Source organism: Miscanthus floridulus, chromosome 8 (genome assembly GCF_019320115.1).
Source record: "Miscanthus floridulus cultivar M001 chromosome 8, ASM1932011v1, whole genome shotgun sequence".
NCBI classification, from domain to species: domain Eukaryota; kingdom Viridiplantae; phylum Streptophyta; class Magnoliopsida; order Poales; family Poaceae; genus Miscanthus; species Miscanthus floridulus.
The window spans coordinates 29,755,698-29,772,613 of record NC_089587.1 but is presented as its reverse complement, the minus strand read 5'-3'; positions in this window follow the sequence as shown (position 1 = coordinate 29,772,613).

Below are 16,916 nucleotides of genomic sequence, written 5' to 3'. Positions count from 1 at the left end.
AATGTTAAAATCTTCGTTTTCAATTTTGCTATCTGATAGACACTACATAAAGTCATAAAAAAGGCTTAATAGTGACACGCTGTTTTTTTTTATCACTAGTGACACGATGTTACCTGTAATAATGATAGGTCCCGTGCCTATGACTATGAGTGTCGGTCAATAGTGATGGGCAACAACGATAACCCATCACTGTAGGATGCCATATTTGGCCTAAGGAGGCATGAAACTCGTCCCTAATGAGGACTAAAACTAAAAGTGACGGACGTTTAAATTTATGACTAAAACCCGTTACTCTTCTTTGAGCCAAGACATAAATTTCGAACACCCGGCCCCCCTCCAATTTTAGCTCAATAGTGTCAGTTTTTTCTCTTCGTTATGATGACCCTTTCTCTAGGCAATCTCACTACTCTACCAGGAAACAGGAGCCCAGAATTCTTGTAGTGAACCCAGGTCTCAGGTTATCCAGAACCTGCTTGGTGACTTGAATCCAGCCTCCGCTACACATGTTTTAATTTATTGGCTCTACAAACTTGTGTGACGGTTGTCATTTGCATAAAATGTCTCAGGGCAAGAAGGCCAAGCACTTATCCACACATGAAATGAGTCAAGCACCGTCTTGAAACAAATATCATAGTTGACGCAAAGTGCGCTCGCATCCTTGTAGATAAAATTGGTGCTAGGTCATGGGTCCAGGGGTACATTCCAAGGCCCAAGCACCCAACTTAGGCCATGGCTTGCCATTAATCTCCAAACCTTTTACGCGCATCCGACCTAGTCGGGGCTAAACAAGTGGCTGTTGACCAGGTCCCTGGTCCGGCAAGGCGCCGTCTGGGATCTACCTCTATACAATGAAAGTATGAAACTCGACTTGGCGCCCACAGACTTACTCTGTGTTCGGCGTGTGGTCGTGCCGGTCGGGTCACTCCTATGGTCTTCCGTCCGTCTTCCTTCTAGTCTTACTAGGTCTGTGCGTGGGAATCAAGCGTATTAATGTGACAAAACGGATAAGGCACACCTAGCTAGTGATATGATCCCAGTCATCATTAACTGCCTAATCGTGTCAAGGATGTTCGCTAGGTATACTAGACTATCGTGATAGGGTGGCTCCATCGGAAGCACGGAGAGGATGGAGGTAAAGATGGCGGTGGGTCGGGTTTGGATCGGATATCCGCGGATTTTGGGTCTGACGGTTTCGGTTTTGGAGTCTGGTTTTTGTCCATGGTTTTTCGGGTTTGGATACCCGAAATGTGCAGGTTTAGGGTGGATTTTAAATTTCACCCATGGATTCATCATCGGGCCGATACAATTCAGCCCACTAGTAGCCCAATAACAACACTAGGTATATAACCTCAAATCCTCAATCCCTCTCACCCTCTCCCTCTGGTAGCAGCTAGCGTATGCCTCTGAACATGTCTCTGTTAATCACAATTTGCACATGCATGCTACATTGCCTGCCTTTGTAGAAAAAATGGCACCCGCCGCAAAGCTTGCTCGTGAGCCTTGTGTTGAGCCCGTAGTGTTGGCATCTTGGGCCACCATCAGCCATGCATCATCGAGACCATCATGCAACCTCACAGTGACTTGGCCACGTCAGGCTCCTCCTCCTTGAAAGGATCAAGATGTCTAAGAGGAGAGGTGAATTGGACTAATTCTAAAATTATTTTCAATAATTAAACCCTACACTTAGCCCACTTCACCCCTTGTGCCTAGAATGTGATTCTATTGATCCATCGCACAAAAGTTTAGCACCCTAAGTTCCAATCCTACTCTAGCATGGCAATTCTAGTAATGTAAAGGCAAGAATTGAATTGCTCAAATGTAAACGCTTAAAGTAAAGAGAGGAAAAGGAACGCGGCGATGTTTTGCCGATGTATCGGAGAGTTGCCACTCCCCACTAGTCCTCGTTGGAGCACCCACGCAAGGGTGTAGCCCCCCCTTGATCCGCATAAGGATCAAGTGCTCTCTACGGGTTGATTCTTCGACACTCCGTCGCGGTGAATCACCCACAACCGCTCACAACTTGAGTTGGGTCATCCATAGGCTCCGCCGGATGATCACCAAACTTCCAATCACCACCAAGCTGTCTAGGTGATGGCGATCACCAAGAGTAACAAGCAAGAACTTTCACTTGACCACAACAAGCTTAATGAGAAGGGTGGATGCACACTTGCTACATTCTTTTCACTAATGAGGCCTTAATCTTGGATTCTTAAATCTCAATCACCTCACTAGGCTCTTGCTCTCCTTGGCACTTTCAAGGGTGTTTCTTAGCTGTTGAAATGGGCAAGAGTACTCCCTTGAATGAATAGATGAAGTATTTATACCCCTCATTCAAAATGAATCGTTATGTGCTTGAGTCAGCACTCTGCGGGGTGACCGGACGCTCCGGTCAAGGTGACCGGACGCTCCGGCCAGTTCTCCACGCCACTGAGCCGTTAAGTTGTGACTGGACTCTGACCTGCGTCCGGTCATAAAAACTGCTCTTTGGAACCTTACTAATGTTGACCGGACGTTGGAGCCCAGAGTCCAGTCGCTTCGCTGTTCAGCGTCCGGTCAGTAACCAGAACCTGACCAGCATCCGGTCAGCACTGACCGGACACGTCCGATCAGGATTCTCCCTCTCTAGAACCTTACTAGAGTTGACCAGACTCTGGCACCCAGCGTCCGGTCACTTTTCACTTAGCGTCCGGTCGCATCCAGACGACTTCACTTGATCAAATGAACTGACCAGACTCTACTGCCAGCGTCCGGTCACACCAGGACCAGTGTCCGGTCAACATTTGACCATCCATTCACTTTCAACTCGAAATCATATGTGAATGAAGTTTGCTCCAATTGATCTAAGGGCTACTTCGGAGCTACCTAGTGCTAGATTTGACAAGTGTGCACCACACCTAACCCACTAGACTCACTTAGGTCAAGCTACTAGTCCATACCCCCCTTAATAGTATGGCCAAAAGGAAAAACAAAGTCATAAACTTCTCTAAGTGTCTCTTCAACACCAAACGACACTTAGAACTAGTCTATCCTTAACCTTATCGTCCATCCTTTAAAAACCGAAATGATTTCCATCGTAGGAGCATGACAACCATGATTGCCCAATCAATTGCCATTACCATGACCTAACTTAATTGTATCTACAAAACACACGTTAGTCACAGTAATCTTATATTGTCATTAATCACGGAAACCCATCTAGGGGCCTAAATGCTTTCAATCTCTCCCTTTTTGGTGATTGATGACAATACAACCTCGAGTATGTAAAAGAGATGAGGTTTTCAACATGCTTGGTTCATATAAGCTTTTGATAATAAGAACAAAAAAGTTAGGCAAGCTTATATGACCCAAGCCAACATGATGTACTCAATAGATATGAAATAAGCATGAGTACTAGAAATAAAGCTCATTTGCATCAGAGTAAAACGCGGAAGCAAAGCAAATGAGCATAACCAAGTGACATGACATATAAATAATTCAAGTAGAGAGCACACATATCACATATCACATAAATATCACGTATCACACTTATGTAGTTCAATGCATGAAAGTAAACATGAATGCATAAAAATGTATCACACATAAAAAGCCAAATGTAATAAATAAGCTCCCCTAGATATATCGCTCCCCTTATGTCTAGCATACTCGATCCCTCTTCCCCTTTGGCGTCAAACACTAAAACTTAAGAGTCGGTCGGCGGGGCTGGAGCAGACGAGTCAGGCGCTGAGGCGCGGTGAGCGATCTAAAATTGGGTAGCATCATCATCTGATCCTGAGCTCTGAGCAGTCTGACCCTCTATCGCTGGAAGTGATGCTGAAGCGGTCTGGATCGGATCTGGGACCGGTGTGGCCTATGACTCTGTAGGTATCACTGAAGCAGGCGGCTCTAATGATGCAACAGATGAAGAGAGCATCTCTGTAGTCCCAGTAATAGGAGCAACTGTGGAAGGACCAGGGACATGTAGATCTGGCGGTGTAGGCTACCCTATCAACTCGCTGAAAGTGGCACTAAGGCTCCTAGAAACAAGGGTGTCTATCACAAGCATCGACAAACTCTGAGCCGGTGTGAAGCCTGTATGTAGAAGTGTGAAGGAAGGACCCTAGGCTGGCACTAGCGAAGCAAACTACTGGGCTGTCCCTGACTCTGTAGGTGAAGCGAACATGGTAGTTGGCTGTCCCTGACTCTAAAGCCCACTGGATTGAAAACTTGGAGTCACTGTAGTGGTGGTAGGCTGATCGAGCTAAGGTGTAAGCTGTGGTGGTGGAGCCCCAATAGCAGAGAGACATGCTTCATAAATCTAAGTAACTGCTGCTACATGAGGAGCTGCTGCTACTGCATGGCCTGCTGCTGCTGCTGTATGGCCTGCTGCTGTCACTGGAACTCATTCTGTCTGGCCTAAACCTGTGCTAGAGCAGCTGCTATCTCCTGGGACTAGCGAGCCTGATCCTGCCTCATCTTCTCAAGTATAGCAAGAAGAGCGAGGTCTGTCTGCGGTGCCTATGGAGCTGAGCTGGAGCCACTGGCTTCACCATCATGTCGTCGAGGAGGCATATGGGGGATAGCCTGGTAGTCATCATCTAAACTGTCACTAGGGTCGCTCTCGACCATACCCTCCTGCTGAGCATCTAACTACTCCTCCTCTGTTGCTGCAATGCCCCTGATGGTCTCATCCTACTGAGCTGTAGACTCTGACACCTCTAGGCAATGGCTTGGCTTGCTAGGTGTCCTCACCCTACTATGATGGAGCATCTGGGTCATGTTGTATGAAGGGAACTCGGTAGTAGCACCAGAATACTCTACCAACATCTTAGGAGGCCTCACTGTGACTGCCCTGTGAATCAGAAAAGTGATCTAGTGAGCATATGACAGCTGCATGTGACCTCTGAATCCCTCTGCAAGTGTATCCTCCATCTCAGAAAGAATGACATCCCCATATATCAAACACTGTCTGCTGCATCAGAGAGTTCAGTAGCCATAGCTAAATGTGAGTTAATCCCTCGTGATATCTCATCCTCAGAAGCAGGGTCCTCCTTATGATAGCATCAAGCAGTCTAGCTATAGGAGTAAGATCCCTAGGTGTCCTGCTCGACCCCTCGCCAAAAGGCTCTATGAAGCAGGATCAGACCAAATCTATAGGAGGCACAAGACCACCGTGAGGGCATCTGGGAGGCTCTATGTCTCCATAGCAAACCTCGCGAAGGAGGATGGGTGACTCCTATAATCTGAGGATCTCTCTGACCCTAAAGCTCATCAGCCTATAGTCATGGCCTCTGAATGCAAAGTGTATAAATCTATGGCCCAGGTCAATCCAAAGTGTAGCGTAGAACTCATGGACCCATGATGGAACATATCTGTCAGTCCACCCAAGTAGGTCTGTCAACCCTGGCAAGTAAGAGAGATGAGGGCGGATCTGCTCTCTAGCTGCTGCTACAATGGCCTCAATGAAACAAACCCTCTGTGATCTAAAAGCCACACCACTATTTAGATAAGCATTGTAGAAGTCCTCCTATAGTGGTGTATAGAAATCCTCTGAAGCATACTCATCCCTCCTCGGTGGGAACCAGTCCTTGAACTACACAAACCTGAGCTACTGCACTTGTTTGACCGTGGTGGTCCTCAAGTCTAGGTGAGTCACTAGAGGTAGACCCTGTGGTCTAGGAGGTAGACAAGAACCCCTCCTCTATGTCTCTAGCCTTGATGTCACCTGGGTACGAGTATGACCAAAACGGCATAACTATGGCTGAGGTGCCTGCTCTGTCTCCTTAGTCTACTCTACCTCCTGAGTCTGCTCTATCTGCTCTGTTGGCTGAGCCTGCTGCTATGGCTCTCCCTGAGGCTGACTCTCCTCCAAAATGACATGCCGTCCCTCAAGCATGATAGTCCTAGCTAGACTACCATGATGATGCTCTACTGCCTCGATGGCAGCCCTCTGTGCTGGTGAGAGCTAATTTGCAATAACAACACCACTCTGAGCACCTCCTCTCTCAACACGCTCTGTGGCGGCTGCTACTGCTGCTGCTCTCGCATTATCAGCATCTGCAAACTTTTGCTTCTTTGATGCAGTCTTCTTTGTCGCCTTGCCTTTCACCTCAGTAGGTGAAAGTATCTAGGCCCCTAGTTGGGTTTTAGTGATTAATGATAATACGTGATTACTGTGACTAACGTGTATTTTGTAGAGGCAATTAAGTTAGGTCACGGTAATGGAAATTGATTGGGCAATCATGGTTGTCATGCCCCTAATATGGAAATCATTTCGGTTTTCAAAGGATGGATGACAAGGTTAAGGATGGACGAGTTCTAAGTGTCATTTGGTGTTGAAAAGACACTTAGAGTAGTTTAGGACTTTGTTTTTTCCTTTGGCCGTACTATTAAGAGGGGTATGGACGGGTAGCTTGACCTAGGTGAGTCTAGTAGGTTAGGTGTGATGCACACTTATCAAAACTAGAACTAGGTAGCTCCAAAATAGCCCTTAGATCAATTGGAGCAAACTTCATTCACATATGATTACGAGTTGGAAGTGAATGGAGGGTCAAATGCTGACCGGACGCTGGTTCCAGTGTGACCGGACGCTGGCACAGAGTTTGGTTAGTTCATTTGATCAAGGTGAAGTCATCTAGTGCGACCGAATGCTGAGAGGTGAGTGACCAGACGCTGGGTGCCAGCGTTCGGTCGACTCCAGTAAGGTTCTAGAGAGAGAAAATAGTGACCGGACGTGTCTGGTCACAACTTAAACACTAGGTTTCGGGGAAAACTGATCGGAGCATCCGGTCACCCCGTAGAGGCACATAATGGTTCATTTTGAACATGGGTGTATAAATACTTCCTCCATTCATATGAGGGGGCACTTTTGCTCATTCCAATAGCTGAGAAACACCCTTGAGAGTGATAAGAAGAGTAAGGTCCTAGTGAGGTGATTGAGATATGAGAATCCAAAAGAGAGCCATCATTAGTGAAAGCAAGAGTAGCAAAGTGTGCATCCACCCTTCTCATTAGGCTTATCGTGGTCAAGTGAGAGTTTGTGCTTGTTACTCTTGGTGATCGCCATCACCTAGATGGCTTGGTGGTGATTGGGAGTTTGGTGATCATTCGGCGGAGCTTGTGTATGACCCAACTCAAGTTGTGAGTGGTTGTGGGTGATTCACCATGATGGAGTATCAAAGAATCAACCCATAGAGAGCACTTGATCCTTGCGCGGATCAAGGGGGAGCTACACCCTTACGCGGGTGCTCCAATGAGGACTAGTGGCGAGTGGCGACTCTTCGATACCTCGGTAAAACATCACCGTGTTCCTCCTTCTCTCTTTACTTTGAGCAATTCAATTCTTGTCTTGACATTCATAGAATTGCCATGCTAGAGTAGGATTGGAACTTAGGTTGCAAGAGTTTTTGTACGGTAGAACATTAGAAACACTTTCTAGGTATAAGGGGTGAAGTGGGCTAACCATAGGGTTTAATTATTGCAAAGAAATTTAGAATTAACCCAATTCACCCCCTCTTGGGAATCTTGATCCTTTTAATTGGTATCAGAGCCTCGTGCTCATGAAATTAGACTTAATCGTCTAGAGAAAGATGTCTCACGGGGATGATCCTCCTTCTATCTTTAAGGAGGATGATTTTCCTTATTAGGAAATCCACATAGAGGCATATTTAGAAGCTCTAGATGTTGGAATACTTAGAGCCACCTCACAAGGATTCCCAAAACCTCAGGATCCCAAGCACCTTCAAGGCGATGAAGTAAATTACAAAAAATGTAATGCAAAGGCTTGAAACACCATCTTTAGATGCCTTTGCAAAGATATGTTTAATCGGGTGAGGAACCACAACGATGCTCATGCACTATGGTCGGACATTTGTGCGCTTCATGAGGGAACAAAGAGCGAGCATAAGGAACGCTATCATCTTGTCATGAAAAAGCTAAATTTATTTGAGATGCTTCCTAAAGAGAGTGCTAATGAAATGTGCTCATGCTTGAATGTTTTTGTAGAGGAAGTCAATGGGCTTAGACTTACTCAAATGCAACCATCCGATGTTGTAAGAAAAATCTTGAGTGTCCTCTCCATTGACAAATATGGGCATATTGCGACCGTGCTTCATCAAGGTGATCTTTCTACCGCTACACAAGCACAAATCTTGGGAAAGATCAATGCTCATGAGATGTACATGCACATCACACCACAAGATGGCTCATCCTCTACTAAGAAGAAAGACAAGGACTTAGTATTCAAAGCTAGCCAAGAGAAGGGCAAAGCAAGGCTTAAGTATGAAAGCTCAAGTGATGATGAAATTGATGATGCAAGTCTTGCTCTCATGGTGAGAAGAACCGCCAAGATGCTAAAGAAGCTTAACAAGAGTGGCATCAAGTTTGATGGCAAGAAAAAGAAGTTCTTCACTAGCTCTAGAAGGAAGCCAATCTCGGAGATGGATTACTACAATTGTGGAGAACTTGGTCATCTAGCACACTAATGCACAAAGCCCAAGAAAGACAAGTACAAGAACAAGGGCAAGAAAGATGACTCAAGTAATGAAGAAGAAGATGAGAAGAAGAAAAATAAGCCATACAAGAAGAAGGATGGCAAGAAGAAGGACTTCCACAAGAAAAAGAAGAATGGAAGGCATACATCGTCGGTGATTAGCTCACGGACATTGATTCATCAAGTTGCTCATCCGATGATGATAGTGATAATGAGAAGGTGGCCGCCATTGTGATTGACTCTTCATCATCTTCACCAACACCACTGCCATCATCCTCTACACACCTATGCCTTATGGCCAAAGGTGAATGTAAGGTATCAAATGATAATGATAGTAGTGGTGATGATCATGCTAACAATGATGATAGTGATAGTGATGATGATGAATATGAATCACCTTCTTATGATAATCTTGTTAAATTGCTAAATCAATATACTAAGATCATTAGAAAGACTAGAGCTAAGAATGATAAGCTAGAAGCCAAATATGATATAGCCGAAAAGGCTAGTGTTGAGCTTAGAGAAGCAAATGATGCTATGTCATCCAAACTCAAGAAGCTCAAATCTTCTAAAAAAGAGCTTAAAGATAAACATGATAAACTTGAGAGGATACACAATGAGCTTATCACTAGCCATAATATGCTAAAAGGAAAATATACCAATCTTAAGATTAATCATGATAATCTTGTTATTACTCAAGAATTTTTATCTAATGAGCCACATGATGCTACTAACGATGTTGTTAAGATTGATATAGCTATATCATGTGATGATTTGATCATTGAGAGCATTAAGCAAAGTTCTAGTAGCAAGGACAAGCAAGTGTGAGACCGATAATTATGATGAGTTTGTCAAGCTCAAGAATGACAATGAAAAGCTCAAGAAAGATCTTGAAGAGATCAAAACCCACAACACTATTGTGCTAGAAACCCTTAATCATGATGGTGATTTGATTCTTGAGGATGAGAAGCTAAAAGAAGAAAACAAGAAACTCAAGGAAGAGAAAAATAATGATGCACTCAAGGAAGAGAACAAGAAGCTCAAGTTGGAGAAAGAGCATCTTAAGATTGGATTGAGCAAGTTCACAAGAGGCAAGCATCTTCAAAGTGAGCTACTAATGAATACCGTCATGAAGATGGATAGAAGTGGCATTGGATATTTGGCAAATCAAGAGATGAAGGCTCAAGCTCAACAACAACAACACAAGTCAAAGCCAAAGCCAAAGAGATGTTGAGTGTGGACAAGACATCCACTTTGCCCATGAGTGCCAAACTACACCACCACAACCCTTGCCCAAGCATGCTAGACCTTTTGCTTTCAATGCTCATTATATGCTTAGAAAGGACTCTAGTAGAAAGATGAAAGTTATATTCTTAGGACCTCCCAACAAGAATAGGCCTAAGAAAATTTGGGTTGCAAAGTCACTTGTTGAGAAAGTCAAGGGCCCTCAACAAGTTTAGATTCCTAAAGCTTGATCTCTTGTGTGTAGGTGAACTACAAGACTGGTGGAAGTCATTGGGTAATTAATAGTGGTTGCATACAACATATGACCGGTGATCCTCATATATTCACCTCACTAGATGAAGAAGTAGATGGACAAGAAAGAATCACATTTGGAGATAATTTAAAAGGCAAGGTTAAAGGATTGGGCAAAGTGGCAATATCAAATGATCGTTCTATCTTAAATGTGCTATATGTTGCTTCATTAAGCTTCAACTTGCTATCCGTTGGACAATTATATAATCTTGGCTTTCAATGCCTATTTACCGAGAAGGAAGAGGTTGTATCCAAGAAAGATGATGATCAAGTGATATTCAAGGAATTGAGATACAACAACCTATATCTAGTGGTCTTCACCTCCGAAGATGCTAATTTGAAGACTTGCCTATTCACCAAAACAATACTTGGGTGGCTATGGCAGAGAATACTTGCTCATGTTGGGATGAGCTCACTTAAAAAGCTAATGAAGAATGATTTGGTGAAAGGGTTGAAGGATGTGAAGTTTGAGAAGGACAAGCTTTGTAGTGCATGTCAAGCCATCAAGCAAGTTGCAAATACTCATCCTACAAAAGCTTTCATGTCAACCACAAGAGTGCTAGAACTCCTTCATATGGACTTATTTGGACTAACAACATACAAGAGTTTGGGAGGAAATCTTTATTATCTTATGATTATTGATGACTATTCAAGATATACATGGGTGTTCTTCCTTTATGATAAATCCAAAGTTGCATCATGCTTCAAGAAGTTTGCCAAGAGGGTACAAAATGAGTTTGAAGTGAAGCTCAAGAAGATTAGAAGCGACAATGGGAAAGATTTTGACAACACAAACATAGAAGCCTATTGTGATGAAGTTGGGATCAAGCATGAGGTCTCCGCAACATATACTCCTCAACAAAATGATATAGTTGAGAGAAAGAACCAGACATTGATCATACTAGCAAGAACAATGCTTGATAAGTACAACACTCCCGAAGCTCTATGGGTGGAAGCTATCAACACCGCATGCTATGCATCCAATCGCCTATTCCTTCAAAAGTTTCTTGGCAAGACACCTTATGAGTTGCTCAATGGGAAGAAGCCAGACGTCTCCTTCTTTAGGGTGTTTGGTTGCAAGTGCTACATCTACAAGAAGCAACAACACCTAGGGAAGTTTCAAAGATGTTGTGATATTGATTTTCTTGTTGGTTACTCATTAAAGTCTAAAGCATATAGAGTATTTAATCTTGCCACCGGCTTGGTTGAAGAAACATATGATGTGGAATTTGATGAATCTAACAGCTCTCAAGAAGTATATGAGAATCTTGATGATGTAGGTGATGAACCATTGAGGGAGGCTATGAAGAACATTCTGGTTGGAGACATCAAGCCTAATGATGATGAAGATGATGTGCAAGTGATTAATCCACCCTCTTCATCAAATGTACCATAAAATGGTGAAAAAGATGAGAGAGTAGAAAATGAAGACACTCATGTCTCCCATGAGCAAATGGTGACACAAGCACATGATGTTGATGCTCCACAACCTCCCCCTCAAGTGGTTGATAGAAGAAATTCACCTATACTACAAGCTCATCTATAAGATCTCATCATAGGGAGTCCATCAAAGGGAGTAATGACTCGCTCTCAAAAGCTTACTTCGTTTATTGAACATCACTCTTTTGTCTCTTGCTTTGAGCCTACTAAGATAGAAGAAGCTCTTCAAGATCCGGATTGGATAAACGCCATGCATGAAGAGTTGAACAACTTCACCTGCAATGAAGTTGGGACTCTTGAAGAGCGACCACAAGGTGCAAGAGTCATTAGAACAAAGTGGGTATTCTGCAACAAGCAAGATGTTCAAAGCGTTGTTGTGAGGAATAAGGCAAGACTAGTTGCAAAGGGGTTATCTCAAGTTGAAGGTTGGGATTTTGGAGAGACCTTTGCACTGGTTGCGAGACTAGAAGCCATTCGTATCCTCTTGGCATATGCATCACATCATGGAATGAAACTATATCAAATGGATGTGAAAAGTGCAATTTTAAATGGCTTTATTAATAAACTAGTCTATGTTGATCAACCTCCTGGGTTTGAAGACCCTAGATATCCTAATCATATTTATAGGTTGTCTAAGGCGTTATATGGGCTTAAGCAAGCCCCAAGAGCTTGGTATGAGCGCCTTCGGGACTTTCGCATTGAGAAGAGCTTCACCATTGGGAAGGTCGACACCACACTATTCACCAAGAAGCTTGATAGACATATCTTCATTTGTCAAGTGTATATTGATGATATCATCTTTGGATCATCAAATGAAGATTCTTGCAAAGAGTTTGGTGAATTAATGTCGAAGGAGTTCGAGACGTCAATGATTGAAGAGCTTACATTCTTTCTTGGTTTTCAAGTCAAGCAAATGAGAGAAGGGATTTTAATCTCTCAAGAGAAATATACAAATGATCTTTTCAAGAGATTCAAAATGGTTGAATGTAAGCCAATCAAGACACCAATGCCAACAAATGGACATCTCGACCTATATGAGGGAGGAAATACGGTTGATCAAACTCTCTACCGCTCTATGATTGGTAGATTGTTATATTTAACTGCATCTAGGTCCGACATCATGTTTAGTGTGTGTATGTGTGCTAGATTTCAAGCTAATCCTAAGAAAACTCATTTGATTGTCATTAAAAGAATCCTTAGGTATCTTAAGCACACACCAAGCATTGACATTTGGTATCCCAAAGGAGCTATATTTGAATTAGTTGGCTATTCCGATTCAAATTACACTGGTTGCAAAGTTGATAGAAAAAGCACATCCGAAGGGTGCCATTTGCTTGGTAGATCACTTGTGTCTTGGTCCTCTAAGAAACAAAATAGTGTGGCTTTGTCCACCGCCAAAGCAGAATATATTTCCGCGGGTGCTTGTTGTGCACAAATACTTTATATGAAACAAAATTTACTAGACTATGGTGTAGTTCTAGAAAAAGTATCTCTTTTGTGCGACACTGAAAGTGCGGTAAAACTTGTAAATAATCCAGTTCAACACTCTTGCACCAAGTACATAGATATCCACCATCACTTTCTTAGAGATCATGTTGCAAAGAATGATATTTCATTAGAAGGTGTAAGGATAGATGATCAATTGATAGATATCTTCACTAAACTGCTAGATGAGGCGACTTTTTGTCAATTGCGGAATGAGCTCAATGTTCTTGATTTTAGCAACTTCACTAGAAAATAAGCTTGTGTTGTCCTTGCATTGCATTGCATTGTAATATATAACATGTTTACTTTGTGGCAATGCACTTAGGGCTTGTCTAACATGGTTAAGATAACCGCCAAAAAGCGAGTGAAGAAGCTTAACCTTGGATCAAACTTGATAAGCAACTAGAATTACTTTCAAGTATTGCATTGCATATGCATGAATATTGTTTTGTCGTTTCTCTTCAATCACCCTTTTATTGCCTATTTTCTTAAAAAGAACTATAGCCTAAGGCAAAATATTTTGAAAATTTTAAGGGTTTGAGAGAGGTCACTCACATCAATCCCAATTGGTGTTTATTTGAATCTTATTGAAGTTGGGACTTGATTGGGAATAGGCAGCGCGAAGGACTTTGAAGAATTGCTAAAGAAGAGTGACCGGACGCTGCACCGGACTCTGAAGTCCAGCGTCCAGTCAGTTCACAGGAGGTGAACCGATGCTGTGATGAAATGACCATACTCTGCTATTCAGCGTCTGGTCAGATGGCGTTCCTGCGTCCGGTCGAGCGAAGACGATAAAGATAGGATCGACCGGACTCTGGCTGCGTCTAGTCAGTTGCGATTGGACGTGTCCAGTCATGGCTCTAGGGGATTTGGACCTCTCTAGAGTTGACCGGACTCTAGGTGGCAACGTTCGATCATTGCCACAGGAGCGTCCGGTCAATAGAAATCGTGCAGGATTTGAACTCCGATCTCTTTTCTTTTCCATTCCATCATGGGACCCCATATAACCGCCATACCGCCGTGACCTAAGCCCACAGCGCAACCGCCCGTGCTGACATCACCGCAACCGTGCCGTAGTCACCAAGTCCATGGCTCGTCATGCCGCCCTGCTCCCACGCTTACGCCGCCATGACCTCGCCCCACACTCATGCCTGACTTCCCGTGCCAGCGCTGCCTTCCTGCACCAGCGTTGCCCACATGCCACCGTGCTGCACCACCATGCCCGTGCCCGTGCCACAGCTCACCCGCGCTGTGCTCCAGCGCCGCCACTATGCCCATGCCCTAGCTCACACTAGTGCCTCCCCGGCCACATTGCTTCACACGCCAGTGCCCGCATCGCCTCTCCATGGCCGATTCCTCTCCACACTTCACCAACCCTAACCCTACGTTCGCATTGTCGACCCGGTGGTTCTCCGTGATCTGTTCCTTATTCTTTGGTTTGTTGGTTTGTCAGGTAGCAAGCCCTCGCTTCCAATTTCACATCTATTGCTTGTTTCTTAGGGTTTTGTATCTCTAGATGTATATTGAAATTATTCATATATCCAATCTATTCTAACATGCAGTGAGTCATTGTTTCGGAGGTCACTTTGGCAGTTGTTAGTCAACTCGGGGCCAAGCTCACGAGTATGGATCGAGACCAAGCCTCAGAAGTGATAGTTGGCAGTTGATTCTTGCCAGTGCAGTTGTTCTTTTCAGCTCCATCAGATGGCTCATGTCAAGAATATCGGAGCTGGTCCTGATGATGAGGATTCGAGGCCCTCACCTTACCTGCCTTCCGAGGCAAAAGGCAAGGTGACGAAGAAGCACAAGTATCTAGATGTAGATATAGCTTGAGCAGCCGTAGTTGCAGCTGCCACTGAGATTGTTGAGAGAGGAGGTGCTCAGAGTGGTATAGTCATTGCAGATTAGCTTTCACCTGCTCAGAGGGCCGCTGTCTAGGAGGTTGAGCATCGTCATGGTGGTCTAGCTGGGATAGCCATGGTTGGAGGACAGCGTGTTGCTATTGATGAGAGTTAGTCTTAGGGGGAGTCACAGCAGCAGGCATAACAGATAGAGAAAACTCAAGAGGGAGTGCAGTCAGAGGAGACAGAGCAGGCACCTCAGCCACAGTTATGCCGCTCTGGTCGTACTCGCACCCAGGTGACACCGAGGCTAGAGACACAGAGGAGGGGTTCTCATCCACCTCCTAGACCATAGGGTCCGCCTCCAGTGACTCATCTAGATTTGAGGGCCGCTACGGCCAAGCAGGTGCAGCAGCTCAGGTTCATTCAATTCGAGGAGTGGTTTTCGCCGAGGCAGGATGAGCGTGCATCAGAGGGCTTCTACACACCACTGTTGAAAGATTTTTATAATGCATGTCTTAACAGTAGGGTAGCATTTAGGTCTCAGAGGATGTGTAACATTGAGTCCATTGTAGCAGCAGCTAGAGAGCATATTCGCCCTTACCTATCTTACTTGCCAGGGCTGACAGACTTACTCAGACAAATAGGCTTATATGTTCCATTTTGGATCCGTGAGTTCTATGCTACACTTTGGATTGACCCATAGCACAGATTTATACACTTTGCATTTAGAGGCAGAGATTATAGGCTGATGAGTTTTAGGGTCAGGGAGATTCTCAAGCTTCAGGAGCAGCCCATCTAGCTACATGAGGTTTGCTATGGACAGACAATGCCTCCTAGATGCCCTCATGGCGGTATGGTGCCTCCTACTGATTTGGTCCGCCATTGCTTCATAGAGCCATTTGGCGAAGGGTCGAGCAAGACACCCATTGACCTCACTCCTATAGCTAGAGTGTTTGATGCTATCATGAGGAGGACCCTGCTTCCTAGGATGGGATATCGCGAGGGCTTGACTCGCATACACTTATGGCTACTAAACTCTCTAATGCAGCAGACTGTATTTGATATTTGGGATCTCCTACTATCTGAGATGGAGGATACTATTGCAGAGGGGTTCAGAGGTCACCGCTAGTTGCCCTATGCTCACTGGATTACATTCTTGATTCATAGAGCAGTTATAGTGAGGCCATCTAAGATGCTAGCAGAGTACAGTGGTGCTACTATAGAGTTTCCTACCTATAACATGACCTAGATGCTCCGTCACAGCAGGTCGAGTGCACCTAGCCAGTCACACCGTCGCCCAGAGGTGCCTAAGACTGCAGCCCAGTAGGATGAGACTATTAGGGGTATTATAGCTATAGAGGAGGAGTAGCTAGATGCTCAGCAGGAGGGTATGGTTGAGAGCGACCCCAGCGACAGTACAAATGATGACTACTAGGATATCCCTCAGATGCCTCCTCGACGACATGACCATGAGGCTGGTAGCTCCAGTTCAGCTCCACCTGCACCATAGACGAATCCCGCTCTACTTGCTATACTTGAGCAGATGAGGCAGAATTAGGCTCGCCAGGCCCAGGAGACCGCTACTACATTTGCATAGTTTCAAGCCAGACAAGATGAGTTTCAGCGATAGCAGTAGGCCATGCATCAGTAGTAGCTTCTCATGCAGCAGCAGTTACTTGGGTTTATGCAGCATGTTGTGACAGCTATTGGGGCTCCACCACCATAGCCTTCACCCCAGATCGGCTAGCCTACCACTACTTCTATGACTCCAGTTATACAGCCTAGTGGGCTTCAGAGTCAGGGATAAACTGCTACTCAGTTTGCTTCACCTACAGAGCAGGTGTCCTAGTGGTTTGCCTCGCTAGTGCCAGCCCCGTAGTTCACACCTTTTCAGACAGGCTTCACACCGGCTCAGACTTCCTCGCTGCTTGTGCTAAAAACTATAGTCTCTAGGAGCCTTGGTGCTACCTTCAGTGAGCTAACAGGGCAGCCTACTCTGCCATATCTACATATTTCAGGTCCTTCCATAGTTGCACCTATTACCGGGACTACAAAGACGCTCCCTTCTTCAGTTGCTTCATCAGAGCCGCCTACTATAGTCATACCTATAGAGTCTTAGGCCGCACCAGTTCCTGATCTGACCT